This window comes from Sorex araneus, chromosome 1 (genome assembly GCF_027595985.1).
Source record: "Sorex araneus isolate mSorAra2 chromosome 1, mSorAra2.pri, whole genome shotgun sequence".
In the NCBI taxonomy this organism is placed as follows: domain Eukaryota; kingdom Metazoa; phylum Chordata; class Mammalia; order Eulipotyphla; family Soricidae; genus Sorex; species Sorex araneus.
In genome coordinates, this window is record NC_073302.1 from 206,225,450 (window position 1) to 206,238,873 (window position 13,424).

The 13,424-nt window shown below is 42.9% G+C and overlaps 1 protein-coding gene across 5 annotated transcripts in view; it reads right to left on the reverse strand.

Annotated features, from left to right (window-relative positions):
- LYPD6 (LY6/PLAUR domain containing 6) overlaps positions 1-13,424 on the reverse strand; it is a 155,021-nt gene that overhangs the window by 77,722 nt on the left and 63,875 nt on the right. For 2 of the 5 annotated variants that reach the window (XM_055132824.1, XM_055132846.1), the window contains exon 3: positions 4,533-4,582. The exons of the other annotated variants lie outside the window; for them this stretch is intronic. The gene's annotated coding sequence lies outside the window, so the exon portion shown is untranslated. The remainder of the gene's footprint in view (positions 1-4,532; positions 4,583-13,424) is intronic. 5 annotated transcript variants of the gene reach the window in all.

Sequence of the window (13,424 nt, forward strand, 5' to 3'; positions counted from 1 at the left end):
AAAATCACATTCAGGCAAGGAAGAAAGACTACTGGCTGATTGCCTCCACTCAGCTAGGGCCGGAGAAGAAATGACATCATTGGGAGTGAAGAATTGAAGCAAAAACATTTTCCAGGGACCTCTCTACAGCAGGTCTTAAGTACCCTTGTCACCAGGATCAGAATGTGACAGTGTAAACGGATTACCACGCTCTTTAGTCCAGCCTGCCAAGCCACAGGCTTGTAAGCAGCTTTTGCAAGGCAATGCTGCCTACCTCCCTCACCAGGTCTGGGAACGCCTTCCCAGTCTCCTGCACCTTGGCATCCAGACTGTGCCACAAAGGAAAGGAAATCGCCTGTTCCTGCCCTGCCATTGACAACAGTCAGCGCTTCAAAGCCCCAGGAGCTAATAGATGGTAATAGATTCCAGGAGAACTGAGAAATCCCTCTGGTTAAAATACTTTTTAAAATGTATCCCCTTTCTAGCTGGGGAATGCTAATCTCATCTTCTCTCAGGGCACAGTGCAACCCAGATCCCTTAATCTTCCTCAGATTTTTGCATAATACCCTCTGATGTTCAAGTAATGCCCTTTCTTTAAAATAAATAAAACCAGCTTCCTAACTCGCACGGACTCTGCGACTCTGCAGCTGCCGGTCGCTCTGACCATGCAAAGGGCAAGAGCACACTTGTTTCTGAGTCCTCCATGCACTGCCCTGCTCACCGCATTGACGTCCAGCAGTCAATGCAGTGGGTCTTAGTTCTTGGCTCCTGGCTTAATTGGTTCTTTAGTACCTTCTAAGATCTTGAAAGAGCAAGCTGACATGATGAAAGTGTCTGTTCCTGCAGTGATGAGGCACCCACCCCACTCCTATCTTTACAGACTGAACAATTTTGAATTATCCCTCTCATCAGAGTCATTTATGACCAGACTGACTCCACTGGCCTTACCACTGACAAGGCTAGAAACACAAGAGTGGGTTTTCAGGGAAAACATGTCAAGCTAAATCAATGCTCAAAAGGCTTCCAATGGCATATATTTAAGTATGAAATGAAAAAGCTAGAGATGCATAAATGTAATAGGAATTCTGATTATAATCACTATGGAAGAAAAGGCTCGTATGGTTAGCATGGAATCATCTTAACTTCAGAAGTAAGACTTCTAGACACAGCTCAATCTGGATCAGGTTGGTCCACTGAGTGAGCAGAGATCCTGTACTCTCATCCACCCCCAGTCAGGGGGCAGGAATGCATCTTTCTTTCTAATGGAGTCATCCATAAAGTGGAATCATTCTCTTTTTGGGAGCGCTTTTCTAGGAGGTCAAATTTGGACCTAAATTATCTCTCAAAAGAAAAAAAAAAAAACCCAACCCCAAGCCAATACCTTTGCCCAGCCTCAGGAAAAAAAAAAAAACCCTAAATAACAAACCTATAAACAAACAACAAACAAAACCTTCTCTGCATTTGACAGCATCTTGCTTCTCTAAATAGGGGTCACATCATCTCCCTAGATCACAGTTCACAGTTTCGTTTCTTTGGAGTCAGTAAGCACAAGCTATGTTTTCAATATGTTGAGACAAAAGTTGAGGTACGCTGTCCACTCCCCAATTCTACTACATCACTGTGATTTCTTTCCTAGTTTGTTTTGCAGGGTTTCAGCTCTACTGTCAGTGCTTGGGGGCTTCTCTGACTGTGCTCAGGGGTTGGTCCCAGCAGTGCCAGAAATTGGACCAGGGTGGGTTACTCACGCAGCAACTCCCATGATGTTGTGGTTTGTAAGAAATAATGTTATTTGGGTCATTCTGATGACAAAAGTGTGTTTCTCCTATCTCTGTTCTTTGCCCAGAATTCCTGCCTCATGACTCCCTAGAGCCTTGGGGTGTCCTATTTCCTGGAGAGATGAGTGACTCATGTTGTGTTGATGAGGTGACTTTTTGGGGAAAACTCTAGGATGGTCACCAGAAACACAAGTCATTGAAAAGGGCGGGCGGGGGGGGGGGGGTGGCAGGGGAGAAGGTTCAGTCCCAGGCTGTGACCTAGAAAAAGTTCAGTTGTCAATGCCTATGATTGCACCAAACACGCCTGTGTAATGAAGCTTCCATGAAACACAACAAAATGTGGGGCTTCCAAGAGTTTCCGGTCTGTGGATATGCGAAGATTTTGGGTGCCTGCCTGAAGAGGTCATAAAAGCTCTGTCCCCTTCCTCATACTTCATACACCGCTCTGGAGTCCTAGCCTTGGTGCTGTCTAGGTGGACGGCTGAATTAAGCTGACTTCTTGGGCACCTGCTAGTGTCTGATAAAAACTTCTTGTTATGGGGAAATCTACTTTTCACACACACTCCTTGGAATGGGGTCCGAAGATACACACCTACCTACCTACACTCTGATCTGAGTCCAAATAACCAGGCAGCATTCTTTCCAGCACGCACAGATCTTACCTTTAATACCCCTCTTTAAACACTTACTCCTTGGCTTTGTAAACATGGGTGTCTCCATGATCAGTCCCACCCTCTCCACCACCTTACCTGCTGCTATGGACTGAAAAGTGCTTCCCCACGTTCCCATGCTACAGTGGAAGTCGCAGATGGGGCCTCTGAGTAGTTTCCGAAGAGAGCCGGAGAAGGAAGTAGTGTGATGTAACTTGTGTTCTCCTAAGATCCCCACGGGGCTTGTTCTTTCTCTCTTTGCTGTGAACACACAGCCAGAAGGTGCCCCCTATAATCCAGAGCATTCTGACCCAGAACTGGATTGGCTGGCATCTTCAAGGAGACTGAATGAATTTCGGTTTGTCGTATTCTGTGAGGGCTGCTAGCACTGACTCTTCTTTGGCACCTCTCTGCTCCGTTTCTGGACTCATCAGTCAGACGACTTGCCCTGCTGAGGGCATCTTCCCATTCTCTTTCTTCCCCATAAAAAGGATCATCAGAGACCCAGAGATGACACAATAGCCATGGAGATTGTTTTGCAAGCAAGAGAAGGGTGAAGACTGCTAAAGTGATCTCTGGCACTGCCCCTGCCTCCCCACCCCTCGTGCCTGAGTACAATCTCGCAGCTGTTGTCTGGGACTCCTGATGTCACAACCCAGTGCTCAATCTTATTTGAGGGTTTTGTTTGTTTTTGTTTGTTGTTGTTTGGTTGGCTGTAGGCTCTGCGCTCAGGGAACATTCCTGGTAGTGTTTGAAGGGGACAATTCTGGGGTGCTGGAGGCTGAACCTGGGTCAACCTGCATATAAGGCAAGCATACAAGTACCACATACTCACTGTCCAATCTCTCTGGCCCTGAAGTGTACAACCTGAAGTGTACAACTACAACCAGGTATGTGAGAATTGCTACCAAGTAGGTACATACCAGGGGGAGGCTTGGGTTTGCCCCCTGGAGCCACGAGGTCCTCTGAGTACTCTGAGTGAAGCCAAGCACAGAGTCAGGAGTCGCCCTAGAGGATTGCTATGTGTGACCCCAAAAGTAAAAAAATTAAACAGTAGGTGGGAAATTTTTTTATTTTAATATTTTTAATCACATTTCCTTCTGTCAATAAACGTTTTATTCCCAGAAAGCTTTTTTTCTACCAGAACATGTCTACCTCCCATAAGATGGTGCCAGGGGTAGAGAATACATGGTGGTAGCCAGCTCATACAACACATTTCTGTATAGTCTCTGAAAGCCACTTCTGAGGAATAGCGATCAAATGTCTATCCTTATAGGGATCAAATCTTAATAAAGTCCCTGAAAAACATATTATAGATCATGAGGGGTCATGCAAATATAAAATAGAATTGCTCTTTCTCAACTTCCTTCATCGAACATGACCTGAATACAAAGAGTAGGAAACAGCTCTACTAACAACACTGGTGTTGTTGTTGTTTTTAAGGAGTCCCTTGCCCCAGGGCCCCAGATTCAGCTTCGCAAAGTGCAAGTAGGAGGTCCTGAGTTTGATCTCTGGGAGCTCCTACCTGTGCCGAGTTCCCTTCCCAAAGCTCAACTGTTTTTAACCCTTCAGAGTCACAGTAGAGTGTATGGTCTCTGGTGCACAGCTAGGTGTGTGAGAGTGACCACAAGCAAAGTGTATGGCCCCCAGTTAAGTATAACTAAAAGATCTTTGAGCACTATGGCCAAAAATTGTATTCCCCCCAACCCTAGGGTACATGTGAGCACCACTACGATCCCAGCAAGCACTATAACTCGAATATGCTCAGAGATGACACATAAATGAGTGCAACCCCAAGTTATTATGGCAACAGTAAAAGGGAGGGGGGATTAATAAATAAATAATGTGATTAATAAATAAATTAATTAATTACTGTGATCATTAAAATATTTTAACAGCCCACAGAAATTTATAAAACTAAGTCTATGTCATCGCAAAAATCAGATTATTTTAGAGCAAGATTTTCACCAAAGTCAGGCGGAAACAAAGAGTTTGGAATAAGAAAATAACAAGAAAAGTTTGAAGAAGTTTCTATATCAGAGATCAGATACTTATCCATTCATACTGAATGAGAGTTTTGCCCAGTAGACAGTGATATGCTCAGAGCCAAGTGCCAAATTTTACTCACCTTTAAATTTTACTTGGAGTTCATTGCATTTCCTGGTACACAACAAGAATCTGTCAGGAAATCAATGAAAACACAGAGTGACACATTCAAAAGAATGTTCTATTGCTGATGGTGGTTTGCTAACATTCACCTGAGTATTTCTTGTAAATGCAAAATGGTACAGCATAGTGAAAAGGTTTTGCCCTGAAGCCAGAGATACCTGCATAATGATAAACAATTCTGCCCATCAACTAGGGCAAATGTCTCAGTACTTTCACCTGTAAACTGGGAATACTAATTTTCCCCATTGTCGGGCTTGTGATACTAGATAAAATGTGCATAAAGTTTATAGAGCATGTGTTCAATAAGTGAAAACTGTCATTATTGTTGAGTATCTCCAAAGAAGAATTATGTATGAATCCAGTTAGACTCACAATATCTTGTTATAACCTGTTCATCATCTATAAACTACATCCAGCAATACTTCATTCAATTACTGCCTACACTATTCAATGACTTAATGGGTTGTTACATTTTATGTTGGATATCAATAATCCAGAGTAGTTAGAAGAAGGGAGAAATGGATATAATAAGACCTCAATTGTGTACAGTCTCTGCTTCCTGCATTACAATCAAAACCTGCAGTGTGTAAATTCTTTCTCTCTCTCTCTCAGATTTTCCTAAATAAAACTATTTCACTAAAAACATAAAAAGACCTAAGATCCTGAGGTGTAATACATAAGCTGGGAGTTAGATAGTAAAGGAATGAAGCATTTGCCTTTCATGTGGTTGGGTGGCTATATCCTGGCTCAATCTCCGGCACCACAGATGGGCCCCTCAGCATCACCAGAAACCACTCCTGAGTACAGAGCCAGGAAGAGTCCCTGAGTACTGCCAGGTATGATGCCAACCCCCTCCAATCCCCCATGCCCTCAAAACAAGTGCCCTAATGTCTTGGCCAAGCTCTGGGTCAGGGCCTGCATGACTGAAGAGGTGGGCAAGCTGTAATAGTTCCAAGAAATTGAGTCCCCACAGCATTTTCCAGAAAGTTGACCAAGTCTTTAAGTCAAGCAGGGGACCACAAAGCATGTTGAGAATAAAGCAACACAAAAAAGAAAGATGCAATGACCTGGAACCACAAGGAGTGTCAGATCAACAGGAGGTAGGAATGCCAGGTAAGAAAGACTGTCTAAAGCTATGCCATGAGAAGCAGTTGGTAGAAACTCCACAGCTGGAACTTGCACATAAGCATTCCTGAAATAATAGCACCCCTCACCCATTTCTTATAAAAAATGGACTCATGATATTAAAAATTGTGAAACTAATATTCAAAGCCAGGGAAAACAGGGCAAGGAGAACTGGTCAATGGTGGGTCAATGGTGTAGGATATGGACGGTAGTTAAGATAGAGGAGGGTCCATTATACTCGTTGGCAATGATCACTTTGGACAAGAACTGAGTGTTGAAAGCAGGTAAAGGGATATGGATGATAACCTTTCAGCCTCTGTATCACAAACCATAATGCCTAAAATAAGAGAGAGAGAGAGAGAGAGAGAGAGAGAAAGAGAGAGAGAACAGTGCTTGTCATAGAGGCAGGCTGGGGGTGATGTGGCAGGAGGTAAACTGGGACATTGGTAGTGGGAAATGTACATTGGAAACGAATGGATGTGGAACATTGTATGACTGAAACAACACCATCATGAAAAATTTTGTAATGCTCTATCTCACAGTGATCCAATAAAATTTAAAAATTTTTAAAACTGGACTTATGATTTCTCAAAGTAGAGATGGAATTAAGAATGTGCTGAGTTAAGAGTCAAAAAACAAGACTAAAGCATGGAGCCACAAAGTTAAAGATTTCCAAAGGTGGCCTTTGTTTCTTTCACATCTTCAGCATAGATCATTTTAAAATTATTTCAAAATTTATAGGGGACTTATTGGGAGTTTGTTTTCACTTTTGTTTTTGGGTCACACCCAGTGATGTTCAGGGCTTACTCCTGGCTCTGGGCTCAGGGAATCATGCCTGTTATGTTTGAGGGACTATATGTGGGTGCCAGGGGGCAAACCTGGGTCATCCACATGCAAGGCAAGTGCCTTCCTGCTGTACTCTCTCCAACCCCCTACTTCAAAATTGATCAATTACCTGCATAAGCTATCTACTGACAAAGAATTCAAAGCAAAATTTATTATGATCCATTGCACTGAATTAACAAGCAGCATATATTACTTTTTCAATGTTTACACATATTATTATTACATAAAGGGAATAGGAGGACATTTGATGCTGAGTAGTCAAAAGCCAGGGTGAGCCAGGGGGTTGCTATTGATCCCTAGTAGGTAAGTCATCAAGCTAGTGGCCTACAAATGCTCCAGTCATTCTTGGAGTGCAGCCTTGCACCAGGCCTTGGAGAGACCAGGCCTTGGAGCACCAGTCCTAATGGACATAGGGTCTGGGGGAGGAGTTCTGTAGGACACGTTGCAAGACACATTTGGCGGGGAGGGGCATCTCCATTCAAAGCCTCTCTTGGGGAGATATCAACCACAGACCAGAAATAAAGATACTAGACCAAAGCTCCATTGGTCTGGTGACTCTGACCAGTGACTGGTCAAAACACCTCAGTGACTTTCACTATTATTCAAATGGAGTCATTGTGATGAAAATATGCCTGGATTCAGTTATAGGCCAAGAAGCCAACATGCACAGATGTTCCCTCCGGGTCATTCATTAACTCATGGGGCCACATTGGCATCTCTGTTTCTCATTTTCATATTTGTCTCATTTGGTTTTCATCTTCTTAATGTTTAACTCAGCCAATTCTCCCTGTAGCAAGTTCTTAACCTAACTGTGACTAGGGCCTTTTTAATGCCTTAAAAATTCAAGTTCTTCGGGTGCCTTAATTTCAGTAAACCCAGGAAAACCTTGCAAGCTCAGGGAGACAGCAGTATCACACGCATGCCCACTCCCCACCTCAGCTGTTCCCCCCCAGCCCCCTCCCGGCCACACACCCCCTGTACAACTGGCCCCACTCTCTTAGGAATACACATGAGTGTTTTTGTCATGAAAAAAGTTTCCGAGGAAATGTTATCAGATTGAAAGTTAACAAAAGTGATCAATAAAAGGTCCCAAAGCAATTATTCCCATGTAAATCTTGAAAAGCTAAGATTTAGGTTAATTCTTACTCCAGTCATTTTCCCTTCCCCCTAAAGTCATGAAATAATTGACCTTTAATTGTATGCTGTCACCTGATCTGACAGTGACCACTATAAAGCTTATCCAAGTGGGTGGTGGGTAAGCACAGTTAAGCATTAAGAGACTGAGAACCAAATTAAGAAATATGAAAGCAATGCTGTAGAGCAAGGAACTTTCTTTGACCTTCCAGGAGAGAAGATTCTGCATTTAACATTTGGAAGGGCAAAGTTCACCTGGCTCTGGTGACTTTTTAATTTCCCTCTTAATATGCATCACAGGATATTTCTTCTTCACTTGGATATTTCTGCAAACCGGCTTAGTTGAGTAGCTCAGGAAACAGTGACACAGTAGGCAAAAAGCATTTAACTTCAGGTAAGCTAAGGACTGGAGGGATAGCACAGTGGGTAGGGTATTTGCCTTGCATGCGGCCAACCGGGGTTCAAGTCCTCCATCCCTCTCAGAGAGCCTGGCAATCTACTGAGAGTATCTTGCCCGCACGGCAGAGCCTGGCAAACTACCTGTGGCTTATTTGTTACACCAAAAACAGTAACAGCAAGATTCACAATGGAGATGTTATTGGTGCCCACTTGAACAAATCAATGAACAACGGGACAACAGTGCTACAGTGCTAAGCTAAGGATAAGAAAAGAAGACTCATATGTAGCTGTTTTGCTAAAAAGGAACCCTAGCATTCAAGGCAGTTCAATTCTTCACAGCAGTTCCCAGTCTCCTCCACCCCATCTCTCCCGCTGTGAAGGCGCTGAGAGTTCATGAGAGCATCAACCACTTCCCAGAGTTGAAATTCCAACACATGGTGAAGTTGAAGTATTTCATCAGTGCGGCTTTCTCAATTCAGAGATTCTCCACTTTCTCCTCTTAATTATAGGGGACAACAAATGCCTCTTCAAGGGAGCTTAAAATTCTTTTATTTTTTTAATTTTTTAAAATTTTATTGAATCACTGTGAAATAGTTACAAGCTTTCATGTTTGGGTTACAATCACACAATGATCAAATACCCATCCCTCCACCAGGGCACATTCCCCACCACCAACATCCCTGGTATACCCCCCTTGGCTGCATGCAAGACAAATGCCCTACCTGTGGTAATATCTTCCTGGCCCCAAGGGAGCTTGATATTCTGCCCAAAATAGAAATGTCCTTGGTGCCTCATGTTTTTTTAAGTGCCAATTTCATTCTACTCCATATTTACTTATTTTCGTATAAAGTAATATGTTTCCCAATTCCATGCGCAATGAATGCTTTGGGAATTTATCCCAGATGAATCTCATAGCTTTGTGTATTATGGTATACTCTGAGTATCATCTTATGCTAGTGCCTATTTCTACAGAAATACCCTCAAATCTTTTTTGTTGTTGTTGTTGTTTGTTTGTTTTGCTTTTTTGTAAATTGCAGGAGCAGTTTTAGGGGGAAAAAGTAAGGTGAGAGAAAGGTAGTCAGAAGTTTATTTACACAGCCATTTAAATGAAATTAAAGTAACTATTTAGGAGCCCTCAAAAGAGATAATTTCAACTTTCTCTGTCATCCCTTCCTATCATTTCCATCCTACAGTTTAATATGATAGAATTTTTGTAATTCACATAAAGTCTTTTGAACCTGGTGCCAAGTGGGAAGCCCATCCCAAGTAGTTTAGAAAGATTAATTTCCCCAACACTTACAAATCAGGTTGCGTTTCACTCAGACTCAGAAGCAGTTCATATATCCTTAGCTACAAAGCTTGGGTGAGGTATAGGCACATGATCAACCAAGGCCAAGCACCAAACCAGCACTCTGCAAAATTAGCCCAAAGCACCTTCACTTCTATTACTGCTACATATATATATATATATATATACACATGAATATGTGTAATAGATATGCAAAATAATTGCATATATGTATGCAATAACATATACATGTGTACATATGTACATCTTTAAATGACTATAGACAATGGCTATATAAATATATGTGTGTTGGCCATATTTATACATGCATACATACATATTTCTGGGCTCAGAAGTGATGCGTGGCAGTGCTCAGGGTGAGCCCAAGTGGTCACATTTTTGCAAAGCAAGGACCTTACTTCCGGTACTATCTCTCTGGCCTTGGCATAAGGGTTTTCGAGCTAGGTTCCATCATTTACAACTGCACGCTTGCCAAAATGATAAAATAACTGACACTTGATTTCCAACTCCAAATACTTAGAAAGAATACAAACACTTAGGGTGGTGCCATGATCATCTGCACTCTAGAACCCACCTTCCCTAGGCTAAAGGGTGCCTGAAGAATGTGTGATACTGTAGCACTGTCATCCCATTGTTCATCAACTTGTTACTGTTTTTGGCATATTGAATATGCAACGGGTAGCTTGCCAGGCTCTGATGTGAGCAGGATACTCTCGGTAGCTTGCTGGGCTCCCAGAGGTACGAAGGAATTGAACCCAGGTCGGCCGTGTGCAAGGTTCTGATACAGGGCATCTTCCCATCCTCTCCATTTAGTTCATCACTTTCTCTCTCTCCTCTCTTCTGCCCACCATTGCTTAACCTGCTCTCTTTGCTGGGGGTTCTTCATCCTTCGAACTCACAGGTAGGCTCTCCTCTGTCCAAGTTTCCCCACTGAATTACTCAATTCCCGCCTCCTTCCCCCCTCCCACCCCCAGCCCTTGTGTGCAGGCTGGCTGCCTCCCCGCCCACTCACGAGCTGCTCTGCCCGAAGCCTGTCCTATTTATCTCGGCATCAATCCCATCTAACAAATTCTCCTCTGTAGTGCCTGTTATGTGAATATTTATTATATAAACAAAAGAATCACTCGGGGAAATTAAGATCTACTTATCAGTACACTTTAATAAAGGGCAAGGTGAGAAAGGGAATGAAATTAAATGCCAGTTTGCTTTCTTCCCTCTACCATCTGACCAAGAATCTTTATTATTCAGAGTGATTTGACCTGAGATAGAAACACCAACAGGACTGAATTCACCACAGTAGCAACAGTAAAATGTCGTCTTTCCTAGCTTACTTCAACGCAATCCTAATATTTAGTCTAAACTCATTTGGAAGAAACCTTTTGTTCAGGAGGCCAGGTGAGAACTTGTAGTTCTTGAAACAGATTAAGTTTCTTTATTTTTTTTCTTTTCCTTTTGGGTCACACCCGGCAATGCACAGGGTTTACTCCTGGCGATGCTTGGGGGACCATATGGGATGCTGGGAATCGAACCTGGGTAGGCCGCATGCAAAGCAAACACCCTTACCCACTATGCTCTTGCTCCAGCCCCCCGACTGTTTCAAACCAAAGAAGGAGCTGGTTCTCCAGAAGGATGCCTCTGTGTGGTTGGGTGGATACTGTCACCATCAGAATGGGCACACTGGGATTTTCCCACTTGGTGTCATCAGTGGCCACTGCAGTCCGTAAGATTTCCAGGAAGTATAAGGTCATAACTGGGATTCAGATTGGCTGGGCAGGTGAGCCTTGATTTTATACACTACTTGCCAAAAAGATTAGAAGATACTCCCAATTTTAATAGATTTCATCTTCTCAAGTTCTTGGTGATGTATTACATTGGTACAGTAGGTAGTGAACGTGCAGGATTCCGTAAGAGCCAGCTGCTGCCTGGCTGCACACCAAGGACTCATGCCACATAAAAAGGGAATATCAGCTTTGGTGCCGTTAGCTGGTGGCTATGGTGCAGCTTACAGTATCTCCCTGTTCAGTAATTCCACGAGGCTTCAGATTTGTTCCCAAAAGTTTATGTTCAAGTCATTGCTCTTTGCTAAACAAGGAGGGGTGGTTTTTTAACTTCTGGTATCACTCTGTGCAAAAGCCTTTGTCCTCCTTTTCAACTGCTGGGGCTATGCAAGGAAGGCTGTAATTCCTATCTGGGAAGCAGGATACAGCCCTCAGTGGAGCCTGATCTAAACAGATTATTTATCCCTATATTGCTGAAGGCTTAGCAGGGGGGCAAGCAGGTCTTTTTTGGGAAACCAGTTTCTATCCACTGTAGGCAGAGGATGAGATCTACAAGGAGGAAATCAGAACCTTAGTGTCAACAACTATTATTCAAATTTAAAGCACATGGCAAATAAGAAATTGGAAAGTCATCATATGAAGTCAGGGGAATTCCTAGGCAGCCGGAAGAGAATCCCAAATACTCTAAGTGTAATAGGAAGCAAACCCTATTACCCTGCTATTACTATTGTGGAAATTCTCCTTTCCTTGTAATTATAACTAAATTCAGGTTAGTCTTCATTCTTCAAGAAGGGGGAACTTCCCTCATATGCTATTTATCTTTTTACAAAAGATTCAAAAGGTTAAAATATATGGCTTAAGTTTTGGGGACATTTTCATTTTGGGAAACATAGGCAATTATAATGGTTAATTATAGGTTTGGGGGCAAATTCTTGATGTTTTGCCAAGAAGGATTCATTTGGACCCACCCAGGGAATTGTGGCTTGGGGAACAATGACAATTTCTAGACCCAAACACTGACTTAATTGTCCAACTGCTAGATAGGAAGCCCCTAGCCCCCTAACCCACTCTCCTGAGTTTTCAAGTTCATTTATCTCTGTCATCTCTCCCTGTGTGTCTCTTTCTCTCTATCTCTCTCTCTACTTCTGCCTCTCTCTTTACTTCTATTTAGTGTCATGTGTATTTTGCAATGCCAAAGAAAAGTCATCCCCTTCTTTCCCCTTCCCCCATCACAGAGTTGTTCTGTTCTGTTCTGGAAAGCACACAAACAAGGTTTGATTTCTGTTTGCTAATCAAGGGAGAGGAAAGAGGTCATTATCTAAACAGAACCAGTATAATTGCTTTCACTGAGTTTACTGGTCATTTCAGTTCACGAAAATAAATCTCCCCAACTCCCTGACTAAGATCAGTTAAGTGATCAAATTCTTAACGAAAGGTCCTCAAGGTAGCCCTATGAAGACTTGACTCTAATGCTAGATGCCCAAAGATTTCTTCTGCACATCCAAGTCTTTTTAACATGTCATTAATCCAGTATGTTCTTATTGGGTTCATTTTCTTGGGGACTTAATAGGGAAAAAATGTGCCCCTCTGGGGCTGGAGTGATAGCACAGTGGGTAGGGCATTTGCCTTGCAATTTACCAATCCAGATTTGATTCCCAGCATCCCATATGGTCCCCTGAGCACCACCAGGAGTAATTCCTGAGTGCAAAGCTTGAAGTGCAATGCTGTGCAACGTTGGGTGTAACCCAAAAAGAAAAAAAAAGTGCCCCTCAGACATCTTAGTTCTGAATGCTACATGCAGAAAGGGTTGTGAGACTGGGTATATTTATGTACAGCAAATCAAACAAGGTACTTATAGACACATGTTCCCAGCATTTCATGAGCTCTCTTCTCCAGGGTGAAAGGAATTCAGGAGCAAAGTGCTAGAAGAGAGAGAAAATCAAAGGATGTACCCCCACAAAGTCACTTATATGTGAAAAATTGTGGTAGTTGAACCTGGACGGAGCCAGGAAATGGGTAAAGGAAGTCCCAGGATTTAGGCCCAGAGGCCCAAAGTGACACTGCCTCCTTTCAGACCACTCCATATGTGCAACTTCCCCTTTGGGACCAGTTGCAAGACCAACACCAGTATCCAACTGTGACAATTACCACTGCAACTAAAATGTTTCCTAAGTCTGGACCAGTGCAGGGCCATCACACAAGGAGAAAGCTAAAGATTGACATTTCACACCCTGCTGTATATGACTTGCCAACTTCCCAG